This window comes from Echinops telfairi, unplaced genomic scaffold (assembly GCF_000313985.2).
Source record: "Echinops telfairi isolate 266 unplaced genomic scaffold, ASM31398v2 ScPeMD7_18;HRSCAF=68, whole genome shotgun sequence".
In the NCBI taxonomy this organism is placed as follows: Eukaryota; Metazoa; Chordata; class Mammalia; order Afrosoricida; family Tenrecidae; genus Echinops; species Echinops telfairi.
The window spans coordinates 48,909,962-48,926,005 of NW_022103915.1; positions in this window are offsets into that span (position 1 = coordinate 48,909,962).

Sequence of the window (16,044 nt, forward strand, 5' to 3'; positions counted from 1 at the left end):
GCTACCTGAGGACACAGACCTCAGTTCTCCTGCAGCAGCTCTCCCTCCCAACAGGATACCTGGCCCCGCATTGATGATCACCTGTTTGTTGAATGAGTTTATGTGTTGAATTAACTAGTCAATTAGAGAGGCCCTTGTTCCTCTCCGGCTGTGTGCTTGCTCACCATCATTTCCATCGTTTCCTAAGAATCTTGGAGAGACGGGCTTGATTATACAGTGAAAAGAGGGAATGGGAAAAAAAGTAAGCTCTTGGAATTTATACATTTAAATGGATGACATAAATCAAGCATTGCCTTTGGATACAGGAGCTAGACACACATGCAGATGAGGATGTCAGAATTCAAAATATTTCACAAACTATCAGAGTGTGTTAGCGTCAAGAGAAAAAATCAGTCAGACTGTCTTCTCTGAGTTCACAGTCACGCGTCACTTCCCATCCACAATACAGTCTGTGAAATAGGATGTTATATGATTTGGATGTTGTGCAAACACCATATTATATACTGGAAAACCCCAGATTCTGAATGAGTCCCATTTCTAAATTCATCTTTAAGTCAATTTGTATGCAAATCAGAACAGTTCGGTATGGTTTGTAAGTAACACCGGTTAGTCAAACATTTATCTTCATATATGGTGTACTTTTCGGTGCATAAAAAGGTTAAAGAAACCTTTTGGCATAATAACAGAAGACTGTGGATAATCATGTTTTGATGCTGTTTGTTATCCTCTACTTTGGATATGTAATATAACAGAAGCCAGAACCATGAATGGACATCTATGCAGTTAGACATTGCCCAAAGGGATGCTATGCAGCGCACGACTGTGTTCGCTCCTCTTGGACCCCTCCCTCAGCAGATCCAGATCCAGGGATGGGACCGAAGTAATCCCGATAATGGCCGCTGATGCACACTGACTGCTTACTGATCGGGTGCCAGGTCCTCCTCCAGCGTCACATGCATGTAACCATCGTGAGGACTTTTTCATTTTCATTCACAGATGAGAAACCTGAAACACAAAGGCATCAAGTCACTTGCCGGATGCATCCAGAAGAAGTGCCTTTTGAGATAGTCTAGTCTCTTTACAATTCTACCTCCAACTCGCTAGCCCCCTTGCATGGCATGGCGCCTTTCTGCTGCACGTGTTTTGGAGAGGGTTCCTCCTTCCGTAGAGAGGGGGGAGAACTCTGTGGGGCTAATTTTGCAAGGAAGAGCGTTGCCCTGGAGCGTGGTCGCTTTAGTGTGTGTGGGTACCCAGCAGGCTGTGAGCTCTGAGGAACACCTCCCTCACCGGGAGGAAGTGTCCAGATGGAGGAGGAGCGATACAAGACTGTGGATGAGAGTCAAGTGCAAACTTAACTTATTTCATGAAGGGGCCTGGCAACAGCCCTGGTGTGAACCCCACGAGACAGGCCCATCCGGAAGAGATCGCAGATACACACCATGGCGAGGCTAGAGTGTAATGGTTCTCAGTGCTGGTGATATGTCAATGGTTTAAAACCAACTCTACTAAAAATCTGTGTCCCGGTTTTGTATTTAGTTTGATTTAGGTGGGTGGCGGTGGTGGTGGTGGTGTTTTGTGTGTGTGTGTGTGTCTTTGGTGGTGGTGGTGGTGGTGGTGGTGTGTGTCTCTCTCTTTGGTTGTTTCAAACTCCCAGGTAAAACATGTGCTGCTAAGGTTGAAAACCATAGCTGTTATGTATGTAGGCAGTTGGTATCTTACCAGAATAAATCAGCTTTTGTCTTTGAAAGCAACAACTTCTGAGGTTAATTCTTTAAAGGTAAAAAGCCTTGACGTTTAGCACCACAAAACAGTGAGAACAATATTCATTTTGTTGGTGATTATCTGAGAGCGCCAGCACTTCAGTTAACCTTGAATTTGCTCAGGGGCAGCACCAGGCCATCAGTAAACACAGCTGTTGCTGGAGAAAACCATAAAATTCACCCTGCGGGCAACGCTGTCAATTTTCCTCCGCTGAAAATTTCCCAAGTTCTGAAAAGAAACACGACTTCTCTGTGGTCAATCACATACTTTTGCTTGTGAAAGACAGTATTTTCCTTCTTGCTGTGAATTTTTCATGAGGAAGAGAAGTGTCTCTTTTTTCTTGCATACTTTTGGAAACGTGCTTTTCGATTTTTCCAGTCCGATGGCCATTTGTACTTTTGATGATAATTCTGAGTTCGTGCACTGAGGATTAACTCAAGAGGGCTCTTGAAGGTGCCTGTGTGAAACAGCCTTTAAGCACATGGACCACATCTGCCTGCATAGAGCCGTTCAGCACCCCGCCCACAGCTGCAGCTCAACACACTGGTCATCAAATCATAATTCACAGCAGCTACCTGGATCCCCTATCTTGAACAAACAACAGCCAGTGTCCACAGATTGCCATCCACCCTCACTAATTTAGAATAGTGTGGGAAGAGCTTCCGAGAAAGCGCGCCAAGCGCCACCTGAGGGAAAGGCGGGTTGTTAAAAGTCTAAATGACGTCTCATCTTAAAGAAAGACTCTCTTACTCGAGTATGGAATACATTCAAACATAATGGACAGCTAGGTCAATGGTGGAGGTTAAGTTTTCAGAGTCTGTGATAACTAGCGCCACCATGAGTCGGCATCCACAGGCTGGCGCAAGAAAGCATCAGAGTTCATGTGAAGTCTGTAGAATGATCATGTTTGTTGAATGCATCATTTACTATAGTTAATAGATCATGCTATAATTAGTGAATGATAATTCATTTCATCATACAATCTAAAAATCTGTTTTGAGAATCTAATACATACCATGCGCCGTTCCAGAAGCTGAGAACACAGATGTAAAGCAAACAGTCCCAGCACATGGGTTACTTTCTGGCCAGAAGATTATGAGCAGTGAGGCGTGTATGATACCGGTTCTGGGAGTGCTAAGCAATATGTAGAACGGTAAAGCAGGTCAAAGGGCAGGCATGGAGGGTGGGGACTGTTTCAGAGAGAATCCTCTTTCAGAAATGGTATTCTGATCCAAGAGCCGGAGACACTGAGCCGAACGGAGGGAGAGTGTAAATCATGAGAAGACCTATAGAAAGGTTGTCCAGACATCAGAAAAGCAAGTGCAAAGGCTCCTGGGTGACCTTGAGCTCTTAGCTAAATGGCAGAGTAAACAAAGGGAAGAGGAAGAGGGATGACATCCGAGGGTGGGCCAGAGTGGGAAAATGGATTTTAAGTGAAGCAGAATTCTAGAGATAGATGGGGTGGGGGGAGTGCTATTCTAAACAAATAACTCCAAAGGGATTATGAACAGAGGAAAGCTGAGCCACAAAAGTCGCATGGCCACTACTGACTGACCCAGGCCCGATGCTTGATCTGACTGGGCCAATCAGAAAAGACTTCAGTCTCTGCTCCAGGACGAACTTCTGGGAGTTAAGCTCAGGAGCATCAGGAGTGCAGACCAGAGATGCAAAGATGCTAGCCTGCAGTGAACAGAGTGTCTGAGATGAGAGGCCCATCAAGACCTGGTGGCAGGTCTGTTCCTCATTCCTAGCTCCTGCCTTCATTCTGAGATTTTTTTTTTTATCCTGAAAGCAAATTCCACTTTCACCTCCAGCCAGCTCCAGTTGATTTTGATTTTCTTGCAAACGAAACCTTACACAGCAGCCACCTGCCTCCCTTGTAGCGTGGTCCCCAAGACAGTGGTACGTTGGAGCTGTGAACACAGCTCCCCAGCAGCTTTGTGAGCATCTCTTTCTAAATCTAAGCTCAGTGCTGCCATGTGAGTCATGTGGAGTACACCACATACACACACACACACACACAAACACAAAATCAGCCAACACTAAAAACCAGAACTTTTTCAGAGAGGTAGAAGTTAACCATTTGCCAGCACACCTGACTGGAGGTAAAGACCAGAGTCTGAGTTCACATCCAGGCCCTGCTCAGTTAAGTACTCAGAACTTCTCTGGCCACAATTTCTTCATCTGTAAAATGGGGAACAGGGATAGATTTTATCTCCCAGTGTGGGGGTGACAGTGCAGCAAAATAATCAGGTAAAGGGCTCAGAACATTGCCAACCATAATAATTGCTCAACAACTTCAGTAATCAGTATTACAATTCCCATTTGAAATTAAGAACAAAATGGGAAGTTGTCCAATTATTTGTGGTACTGGAAGTTGGATCCATTCCATAAGACATGAGACAAAATCTAGATAGGTCTACCTATGAACGTGGGGGGAAGACAGATTTATCATGACTTGCATACATTGGCTTTATAGATATGCACAAGGGAGCCCACTGGACAATGTAGAAACAATCATGGAATTAAGTAGGTAGTTGGAGAAGAGCGATGCTTGAAAATCAACAGTTTGGCAACTATTTCTCAGAATTTATCCAACAAAACTAAAATGTTAATGCACACATCTGTGTTCAAAGATGAGTGCTGTTCGGTGTTAGGTGCCCCAGAGTTGGTCCTGATTCAGAACGGACCCTGCTCAGTCCGTACCATCCTCCCCACTGCTGTCTGAGCCCAGTTTGCAGCCATTGTATCAATCCATCTCCTTAAGGGTCTTCCTCTTTTTCAGTGTCCTACGTTATCAAGCACCAGGCCCTTTCCCAGGGACTGGTCTCTCTGGATGACATGTGTGAAATACGTGAGACTCTGTCTTACCGTCCTTGCTTCTAAAGAACCTTCTGGCTGTACTTCTTCTAAGACAGCAACTAGATTGCGTCGATCTGGTGAAAGGATACAGCTCTAATGCACAGCTTCCTTGATTGCAAACCATCAACGTCTATGCACGGGCTTTGCTTGAGGATGAATGGTGGGCTCAGGTCACCAAGGTAGCAGTTCATCAAAGATCATGTCAGCTTTCTGGTTTCTTGCTTTTATAGTATTGGTCAGATTTTTAAATTTTTTGAATCATTTTATTGGGGGCTCATACAACTTTTATCATAATCCATACATCCATCCATTGCGTCAAACACATTTGTACATTTGTTGCCCTCATCATTCTCAAAACATTTTCTTTCTACTTGAGCCCTTGGTATCAAGTCCTCATTTCCCCCCTCCTTCCTCACTCCTCCCTCCCTCATGAGCCCTTGATAATTTATAAATTATTATTTTGTCATAGCTTACACTGTCCGACGTCTCCCTTCACCCACTTTTCTGTTGTCCATCTCCCAGGGAGGAGGTTATACGTAGATCCTTGTAATCAGTTCCCCCTTTCCACCACACCATCCAGTTTTTAAATTTTTACAAGTATGTTTTTTTCCTCAAATACTGATTTTGGTACCTAATTTTATATTCATGATTTTTATTATTTTTCTTCAAGAAGGATACGTCCTACCACACCAGTGTAAATTTCTGTTCACCAGATAGACAGAGCCAGCTGTTCTGCTTTTAGGTTGACAAACTTTAACAAGAAGTGATGGTCAACATATTTAACTGTGCTCACTGCAGGGGCAGCAACTAGTCCAAAAGGCCCTGGCGTTGACCTCTAACCTGGAAGGACTAAGAGTCTGCCTCAGTCTCTCTGTTTCCCCCTCAGGGGCTTGGACACCAAAGAAGAGATCAGTGTCTACGCTCTCGCCTTCTTCTCTCAACTCCCCACAAAATATGTGCCACCGAGCCAAGGAGAAATGTTCTTTTCTCTCTAATAGGAAGTCTGTCCTCAAGGTACTGTTTTATAACCTCTCGCTTCCTGGTTCAGAAAAGAAACAGGAGATTCCCAGGCTCTGACTTTAAATATCCAAAGGGAAGTTTTTGAAGTGAAAAGAAAAAAAAAATTCTTTCTCTCTCAGAAGCCTGATTTTGTACAGTAGAACTCCGTAACTCGACCACATCAGACTTTGACATAATTGGATTTCAATTCTAAATGTCGAGAAAATTTTGCCTCAGAGCTCGAGTAAAGCATTGGAATAAAAAAAAAAAAACTTACAGCGGATACCAAGGGCTCAAATAGAAAGAAAATATTTTGAAAACAATGATGGCAACAAACGTACAAATAAATGTGCTTGACACAATGGATGGATGTATGGATTGAGATAAGAGCTGTAAGAGCAAAAACACCCAAAAAACAACCAAAAAGCTGTAAGAGCCCCCAATAAATGATTAAAAAAAAAAAAAGAGCCAGAATCAACAACCCGACACAGGTGGTCTGTCAACGAAAGCAGCAGTTCTGACGCAGGTGATCTTTGTCAACGAAAGCAGTTCCCCTTTCGGTCACTCGGCGTTCGTTGCGTTGTTAGTGCGCGCCGTTTAAACCTTTTGCGGCTGTTTTCCAAGCATTTTGCTATCCTTTTCTTAGTTTCTGTGGCTTTTTGTACTGTTTTTAGATTAAAAAACATGGATCCTAAGAAAGTATTTTGAAAAGGATCAACATGATAAGGAACTGGTCAACCGTGTTATCGATACTATTGATAATTTAGTAAACCCTTTTAGAAAACCATTAAGGAAACACCAACAACAGACCATATTAGGCAGATTTTTAAAAATAAAGAAAACCAGCCAGGTTCTAGTGAAAAAGGCAAAGAAGGGAAAAACCTCCTGAGAAGCAGCTTCCAGTTGATTTTGTGGAAGGGGATTCGCCTTCCAAACAATGACTCTCTCTCCATCCCTCCTCTCCACGTCCGAGTCCACAGATGCAGATCCTCATCAGTCTCAAGGTATGGGCCATTCTGTAGTTGTTAAAAACATTTTAAATGTTGTGTTCTTATTTAAATTATATTATTTAACTCTGAACTTATTTACCTTAAGATTTCTGTGTAATGTTTTGTATAAGAAGGCAAGGTTCGGGTAAAAACTTGGTGGTCAAGAACAGATTAATCCATTTTCAGTTATTTCTTATGGGAAAAACTGATTCAGAATTCGACTGCATCACACCTCGACTCTCATTCTAGAACGGATTAGTGACCTGGTCCGGGGTTCTACATCAATAACGTTGAAGATCATAGTGTATTCATTACCATGGAACATTACTAAAGTTGATTTAACCTTTTTTGAAGGAAAATCTGCTTTTCTTTTTTTCAAAACCATTTTAGAGGGAGTTAATACAGATATCATATCATTCCATCATTCAACCACATCAAGCAGTATTGTACAATTGCTTACACAATCAGCTTCAAAGCATTCTTTTCCTTCCTGAATTCCTTGACATCTGTTCCCTTTCTGCCCTCCCCTACCATCACCACACCCCCAGAAACCCTTATTCCACTTGTTGTCCCTATAGGTTCGTCCATTTGGGCTTCATATACTGAAAGACAGAAAAAAAAAAAAAAAGATTAATTCAAGAGGGTGACCCCCAGTGACATAACACATCTGAGATAAACCCCAATATAAACAAACAAAAATGTACAGATTAGGCGTAACATGCACCAGAGGGGGGATCAACTGGCAAGATCCTTTTAATCTTTTATGGACCTCTCCAATACACTCTGTTTAGTAACCACTTTCCTCCCATCCCTCTGATGGATAGGGGGAGATTACTGGAGGCTTATTTCCTGTGTAGTTCCCACAAATGTCATAGACTCCCACTGTCATCCATAGCCTTCTGCAAAACAGATTCTCACAGTTTAGGCTCTGATACTATCCCCTCCTTCGGCTTCAGACTATATGATTTATAATCCTTCTGTCGCCGATGTTGGTGTGCTTCTTCCATGTACATCTAGTTGACATCTAGCCCTATAAACTGTGATAAAGTACATCTTGGGTGCATTGTCGTGGTGGCAAAACCAGTTCCCCATTGGCCATCACAAAAAACGAGGTTCGAGCAAAATTGCTTTTACCAAAAAAATTATCTATGAACAGAGAGAACCTTCCCAGTGGATGCCGCTGGGTGCACTAACTCAGAATGAGTTGAAAACTTGATGCTCACCTAGTGGGAAAAATGCATACTACGAAAGCTCCGCCCAGCACAGGTCTAGGGCTTTTTGTGGTACTCCCTGGTATACCACACTGAGTGCAGAAAAGTGGGGGACATTTGGCCTATAATGATAACAAAGAACATACAATTCTTGGAACTTAACCATGAAAAATGTTTGATACCTGTGCGATGAAAACTACAAATCACGTTTTTAACAATATGAAAGAATATTAGACTAGATTAAAAGAAAACCCAGGTTTGTAGGTTGAAAGACAGACTATTTTAAAGATGTCAGTTCTCAATGGGACTAAGGAACATGCAAGCTTGAAAACAGTAATTCCAAAATGTATCTAAAATACATAGGTGGGTGAACAGAGGAATGATAAAAAGGAATGATAATGAGGTTGGAGACTTGCCTAATCACGTAGGTTGAGGAGGGGCAGTTTCCCGTGGGAGTGATCCAGGCACCCTCACTGAAAGCAGCATCTGTCCACTCCCAAATGGATGCTGCGAGAGCAGTTACTCTGTAACACATCACAGACGTTTCTATCACAGACATGGGTACTGCTGTAAAAGGACAGCATGGCAATGAATGAATGAGAGGAGAAGTTTTAAAATGCTTGTTAGTTCTGGAAACAATGTAGTGCCTTTTACCATAAAATGGCTAAGAGAATGAATGAAAAAAGATCTTTTTTGGGGACCACTATTTCTTAACATAAACTCTAAATATGGGCATTCTAAGAATGAAACACTATGTTAATATTGACTCCGGATTTTAAGTTAAGAAAAGAAAGTGATTTAATAATTTTGCAACTTTGTACCCAAACTGAATGCTACAAATATTCATATTAATCTTCAAAAAGAATTTCTTTTCAAATATTATCTCCACAAAATGTAATTAAGTCTCATCCCAGCCTGTGAAGTTGGAAACTCTTCTGCATCTATTTTCAGTTCATATCTCATTGAGAGGCTTACTGGAAAAGGTGAAACATAGAATCAAGGTGAATTCCACAAATCACAGGTTACTAAAACAGAAGGGGACTTAAAGACCTTCTACTCCACCCTCCCTTCCAAAGAGGCTGAGATCATTACCTCACCCCTTAGTGGGAGAAACCGAGTAAACAAGTGATTTTGAGATATCTTGATTTAGCTTAATTGGAAAATAGCTCCTTATTCTCTGGAAAGCAATTCTTCCTCATTCTGTGTGTTCATTACATACTACAGAAGCAAAGCAATCATTACCCACACCCTCGAAAAGACAAAACTCCCACCATCTTCCTAAAATGGGAACCACCCATTAAAAGTCTAAGGGTTGTAGAAGTTTGCCATCTACTGACCTTTTGCCGAAATACCTTGCTCCCAGACGAAATAATGCTAACAATTTTAATTCACTGCCAGTGGCCTATATTGAAGCCTTTACCCTTTTGCATCTACTTCCCAATAAGATGTCAAGACTCTTTCCCCACCCCCTTGAAAAACTTCTGCCGGAAAAGTGCCCAAAGCTCACAGAGCCCACATGACTATTCAGCAGTGTTCCTGTTTGCTGAAGGCCCTCCTCGGCCGTTCTCGTCACCTGAGCTGGGAATGGTGAAGATTGCTCTTCTCACATCTCTGCCTCCATTCTTCTCACCCCAGCCTCATATCTTCCCTTGCTTACGTTCCACCCGGGGTGTGAGGCATTCTTTGTTATAATGTCTTGGGAAGCAGCCAATTGGATCTGGCCCGGTTCTTTATGAGCTTCTGTGTCTTCTGTTATTTCTTGAAAATGTCTTGTTTTCTAGACGATGGCTTCTTTTCTGACTCGGCGTGTCTGAGATGGGCCTAAATCTAGGTAATAAAAGGCATAGCAAGAAAGTCTTTACAACAATATCTCATAGACAAGGACCAGACCATGAGCTCTTAGAGGCAGACACTCGGAGTTCCTGTGCAGTGTGAGCTAGTCTAGGCTGGGAACATGTCGGGTCAAACGCTTCAGCAACCATATTCTGAAGGCAGACTCTCTGTCAGGCACTTATTCTCCCTTCCCCGCTCTCATTTGCAGTCTTTGTCCCAATCTTCAGCTATTCGGAATCTGTGGCATTATGCAAGAACACTTCGTTCTAATAACCTGGCATTCTGTGATGCTCACTTTCCTGACATGATTGCTGAAGACAAAATGGGTGCAGAAGCAAATGTGGTGAAGAAGGCTGATGGTGCCCAGCTATCAAAAGATATAGTGTCTGGGGTCTTAAAGGCTTGAGGTTAAACAAGTGACCATCTAGCAGGAAAGCAACAAAGCCCACATGGAAGAAGCACACCAGCCTGTGTGATCACAAGGTGTCAATAGGATCAGGTATCAGGCATCAGAAGAGCCCAAACAAACAATTACATTGAACAAAGAGGATTGGAGTGGAGACCAAAAGCCCATCCGTAGACAATTGGACATTCCCTCACAGAAGGGTCACAAGGAAGGAGCAAGGCAGTCAGATGGTATATAGCACCGACGAAACACACAACATTCCTCTAGTTCTTTAATGCTTTCTTCCCCACCCACCCCACCCCACTATCATGACCCCAGTTCTACCTTACAAATCTGGCTAGACCAGAGCATGTACACAGATAAGAGCTCTCGAAACACGGAATCCAGGAATCCAGGGCAGATAAACCACTCAGGAACATAAATGAGAGTAGTGATACCATGATGGTAGGGGGAAGGTGGAGGGAGAAGGGGGAGAGAGGGGGAACCAATCACAATGATTGACATAATAAACTAACCTACCCCCAGGGGGAAGAATAACAGAAATGTGGGTGAAGGTAGACAATGGACGATGTAAGAGATGAAAATAATAATAAGGGTACAAGGGTGGTAGGGTGGAGGAGGGAAAAAAGAGGAGCTGATCCAGGGGCTCAAATAGAATGAAAATGATTTGAAAATGATGGCATTATATGCACAAATGTGATCGATAAAATTGATGTATGGGTTGTTATAAGAGCTGTAAGAGCCCCCAAGAAAATTATAAAAAAGAATCTGTGGCATTTATTTCACTCTGTTCTGCAGGTTAGGACCTTCCCTGAAAACACTGGGAAACAAAACATGTGGCCTTCTGTCCACCAAAAAACAAAACAAACCCACCTCCGTCGAGTCCATGCTGGCTCAGAGCCACCCAGTGTAGGGCTTCTGAAGCAGGAAATCTTTACATGACCAGACAGTCTCATCCTGTTCCCGAGGGGTGACTGGTAGGTTTGAACTGCTGACTATTTGGTTAGCAGTTCAACCCTTTCCAGACAATGCTGCCAGGGCTCGGCCTTGATATGTATGATGGTGCAATTGTAGCGCTATGCGGGTAGGGGGAAGGCTGGACCAGAGAATTTCTGAACTCTTGTACGTTCATGATTCTATGGTGATAAACCAATCTGTGACAGGGCTGATTTAAAATATATTAGCATGGATGTTGGTAGAAACACCGAACCAATATCACTGCCATTGAGTTAATTCGTACTCACATCGATCCCACCATGTAGGGCCATCTAGTCAATTCTGAGGCGTAGTGACGCTATAACTCAACTCCCTGCCATCAAGTCAGTGCTGACTCACAGCGACCCCCTCTGGGGGTCCAAGATCGTAACTGTTTACAGGAGTACAAAGTCTAGGTTTTCTCCGTGGGCGCTGCTGATGGCTTTAAAACTGCCCCCATGGGTTTCTAAGCCTGCTACTCTTTATGGGATGAGAAAGCCTCATCTTTCTCCTGCAGAGAAGCAGCCGGTTTCCAACTACGCACCTTGCAGTAAGCAGCCAGTGTACATAGAACCCACTGCACTCCCAAGGCTCCTGATCCTGGTAGAGGCTCAGAGAAAACGAGGAGGCCCTTGGTCGATGGTTAAATGCTGCAACCATGCGGTTAACCCACTTTTGTGAGAATGCGCCTGAATGAGGCGATGAATGCTCTGTTCTGTTGTCCCTGGGGTGAGATAAGGGTGAAATAGACTTGACCGCACCACAGCAGCAGCGGCATCAACAGCACAGATATTAACGACCTGAAAGATTTCCCCATCCAATTACAGGGATTAATATAGAACTCTAATTAAGTTCTAATATAGAACTCGAGCTAGTGAAGGGGTGTTCATACAATGACAATAAAGATACAGTTAGCAAGATGACACCGAGATTGAACAGCCAGGAATAGGGAGATCACTGCAGACACAAGAAAGAAGGAATAGCCCAGAGGCAGAAGTCTTTGAATTCTATTTGAATGTATCTTGCAGTTTCGGTAGTCTCGGTAGTCAAATCCGTACAAAAAGCCTTAATGAGACACTAGCTACATCAGACTGAGCAGACAGTGCTCTTTTTTCTTTTTTCATCATTTTATTGGGAACGCTTACAGATATCATCACATTCCATAGTTCAATCGCATCAAGCAGTATTGTACAATTGCTACCACAGTCAGTTTCAAAACATTTTATTTCTTTTTGGACTCCTTTATTCCCTCCCTCCCCTGAAAGTAATGTTTCCGATGTTTGTTGTCAAGGGATTTAAAATTAATCAAGTCGCAGTTTCTTTCTGTAAACGATCATTCTAAATTCAAACTGTAAGTAGAGAATCAAAGTGAGGGGTTCGCATTCAATAGTTACAGCGAATGATTGGCTGTAATTTGTCCATACTTATCATAGGCCAGTATAACATCTTATCTCTGCTATCTTATCCATAGTATCAGAGGCTAGTCTAACAGCTGAACTCTATTCAAGTCAATTGCTTTACTGCATGCTAAGTAGATCTGCCCATTTTTAGCCCAACCCGTTGAATGAGTTAAAGTCCAAAGATGAGATTTTTAAGATCCTCTGCTACTATTCTACACTTCTTGGATTACTTCCCCCTGGCCCCCCTTGACTTTTTATAATCGTGGCCTCATGTAATATTTGTCCTTTTACGATTGACTAATTCCACTCAGAATTATGTCCTCCAGGTTCATTCACATTACGGGGTGTTTGCAAGTTCATTGCTATTCTTCAGCATTGCATAGTGTTCTGCTGTATGTACCAAAGTGTATATATCCACTCTTCTACTAACAGGCATTTAAGTTGTTTTGAATTTTTTGCTCTTGTGAATAGTGATGAATATGATATTGTGAATACTGATGAATATAAGTGCCCGGCTCATACAGCTCTGCAAATAAGAGTCCATTAGGTCTCGACTCTGCCTCTCCTTACAGCTGTCCCGCGTAGCACCTTGGTTACACCACTGCTGTGGCAAACTGACATACGTTCGGTTTAACATTAATTGCTGCTTTAGTTCATGTGCAAGAAGAGGTTATTTCGAAAAGACACTGAAATATATTCATCACCAATTTGAATTCGTTTCCCTTTATGTACTAAGCTAGATTTTTAATTATTATTAAATACTTTTATTGGGGGCTCTTGCAGCTCTGATCACAATCTGTACAGGCATCCATTGCGTCAAGCGCATTTGTACATATGTTGTCATCATCATTTTCTTTTCTTTTTTTAATCATTTTATTGGGGGGCTTATACAACTCTTATCACAATCCATACACCCATCCATTGTGTCAAGCACATTTGTACATTTGTTGTCATGAACATTCTCAAAACATTTTGTTTATACTTGAGTTCTTGATATCAGTTCCTCAGTTTTTCCCTCCCTCCCTCCCTGGCTCTCCCTCCATCCCTCACGAACCCTTGATAATTTATAAATTATTATTTTTATATCTTACATCATCCACTGTCTCCCTTCACCCACCTTTCTGTTGTTTGTTACATGTCCACCCTTGTGATCGATTCCCCTTTTCTCCCCCATCCCTTCTCCTTCCCCTCCTGGTATCTCTATTCTCATTCTTAGTCCTGAGGGGTTTATCTGTCCTGGGTTCCCTGTGTTTCCAGCTCTTATCTGTAGCAGTGTGCATGTTCTAGTCTAGTCAGATTTGTAAGGTAGAATTGAGGTCATGATAGGGGTGGGAGGGGGGGTTGGGGAGAAGCATTAAAGAACTAGAGGAAAGTTGTATGTTTCATTGGTGCTATACTGCACCCTGACTGGCTCATCTCTTCCTTGTGACCCTTCTGTAAGGAGATGGGCATTGTCTACAGATGGGCCTTGGGTCTTCACTCTGCACCCCACCCCAATTTACATTGGTATGATTTTGTTCTGGGTCTTAGATGCCTGATACCTGACATCGTGACACCTCATGATCACACAGGCTGGTGTGCATCTTCCACGTGGGCTTTGTTGCTTCTGAGCTAGCTGGCTGTTGTTTATCTTCAAGCCTTTAAGACCCAGATGCTATATCTTTTGATGGTCATCACCATCAGCTTTATTTACCACATTTGCTTATGCACCCATTTTGTCTTCAGCGATCTTGTTGGGAAGGTGAGTATCACAGAATGCTGGCTTATTAGAACAAAGTGTTCTTGCGTAGAGGGAATATTTGAGTCGAGACCCAGTGTCCGCTATCTTAATATCTAACATATAAATATAAGTACATAGATCTATTTCCCTATTGTTATATAAAAATATATTTACATATATACATGCCTGTATTTAAACCTCTATAAATGCTAACTTAGGGATTCTTGACTCAATCAACAAGCATTCTTCCTCTGACAAATCTGTAAATATGTCAAACAGCTACTGAAATAAAACAGGACCATCCAAGAGCTTGAGGGGGCCTCTTTTGCCTGCCTGCCTGCCTTCAGGACAAACAAGAGACAGGATTCACAGGTTAGTTAAGGAAATCATCAGAATGGAACTGTAAGTAGGAGGTATGCAGATGAGTCAATATGCTGATAGAAAACAGGGCACCATTCCATATCTCCAGGGCTACTTCAGGTTCAAGTGCCACTGCACTGTGGTGCAGCAGAGCTGCTCAGGGTACCACTGCTCATAACCTAATGATAAATCAAGGCAGGCTTAGAGTTTGCATCTCTTTTTTGCAAATGATATCAGGAAGCTTTAAGAGGCATTCTACAGACCTATACAAGGGGGTTTCAAAAAGTTCGTGGAAATGTGGGATTTAAAGATAATGGACTTTCTTTCCCATGAACTTATTAAAGCTCCCTCTTATAGGAAGGAAAGACACCAAACTAGGCCTGGAACAACAGGCATTAAAACACAGAGACGCTGGTAAAATAGCCCTTTACTTACATGCCTCTCAAATTCAGTCCTGTTTCCAATCTTGGGCATGAATCTACGCGAGCTAAACCAGGGAACAATGAACAAGGGCATGCACTAAGTCTGTCTCCTTCAAACTGGGGCATCAACTCCCCTCGTGATTCATACGGCTCTGCCTTGATCTGAGGAATGATGAAAACAAACCAACAGTGCCACTGAGTTGATCCCAGCTCATAATGACCCAATCCTGGGTTTCCATGACTGTAAATCTTCATTGGGGTAGAGAGCCTCATCAGCCTTGATGAGTGGCTTGGTAGATTTGAGCCACTGATCCTGGGGTAGGCAGCCCAATGCTACCAGAGCTCCTGAAGGAAGGATACAAGAACGAAATAAGCTAAACAGTAAATGATTGTAGGTAAGAATGCAAAAGTCACAAAAATGGAACCCCATCCTCCTCTACTCTGAGACCAGAAGAAATAGATGGTGCTTGGCTACCATGACAACTATTCTGATCAGGACCACAAAGATGGATCCTGATAGCATGGGAGAAAAATATACAACAGGACCTCAGAGCAGAAAACAGACTTACTAGACTTGAGACTGGAAGACTCCCAAGACTATTGCCTGAGATAGTCTTTAAACTTTGTACCGAATTTAGCCCCAAGGTCACCTTTTAGTTAACTAACAGATTGGCTCATAAAATAAATGACACCTATGAGTACTGCGCTCCTTTTGACAAACGTTTCTATAAACAAACCATCAACTATTACTTTAAAGACAGAGAATGTAAGGAGACAAGGAAACTAGATGAACAGAAATGAAACAATCAGAATGAACAGAAATCATGAAAATGTTCATGCATTGGGTAGAGTGTAAACCAGTGTCTGAATAATTTCTGTAGATACGGTTGAATGGGAACCTGAACTGCTATGTAAACCTACACCAAAAGCAAAATAAATTAAAAAATTATATAAATGATGTCTGTTTAATATACTAGGAGGTACCCAAAAACCCTGGAATTCCACCACCACCATCCCAAAGCTATGTATTTAAATTTTTTAAATCATTTTATTATGGGCTCATACACTCTTATCACAATTCATACATACATCAATTGTGTAAAGCA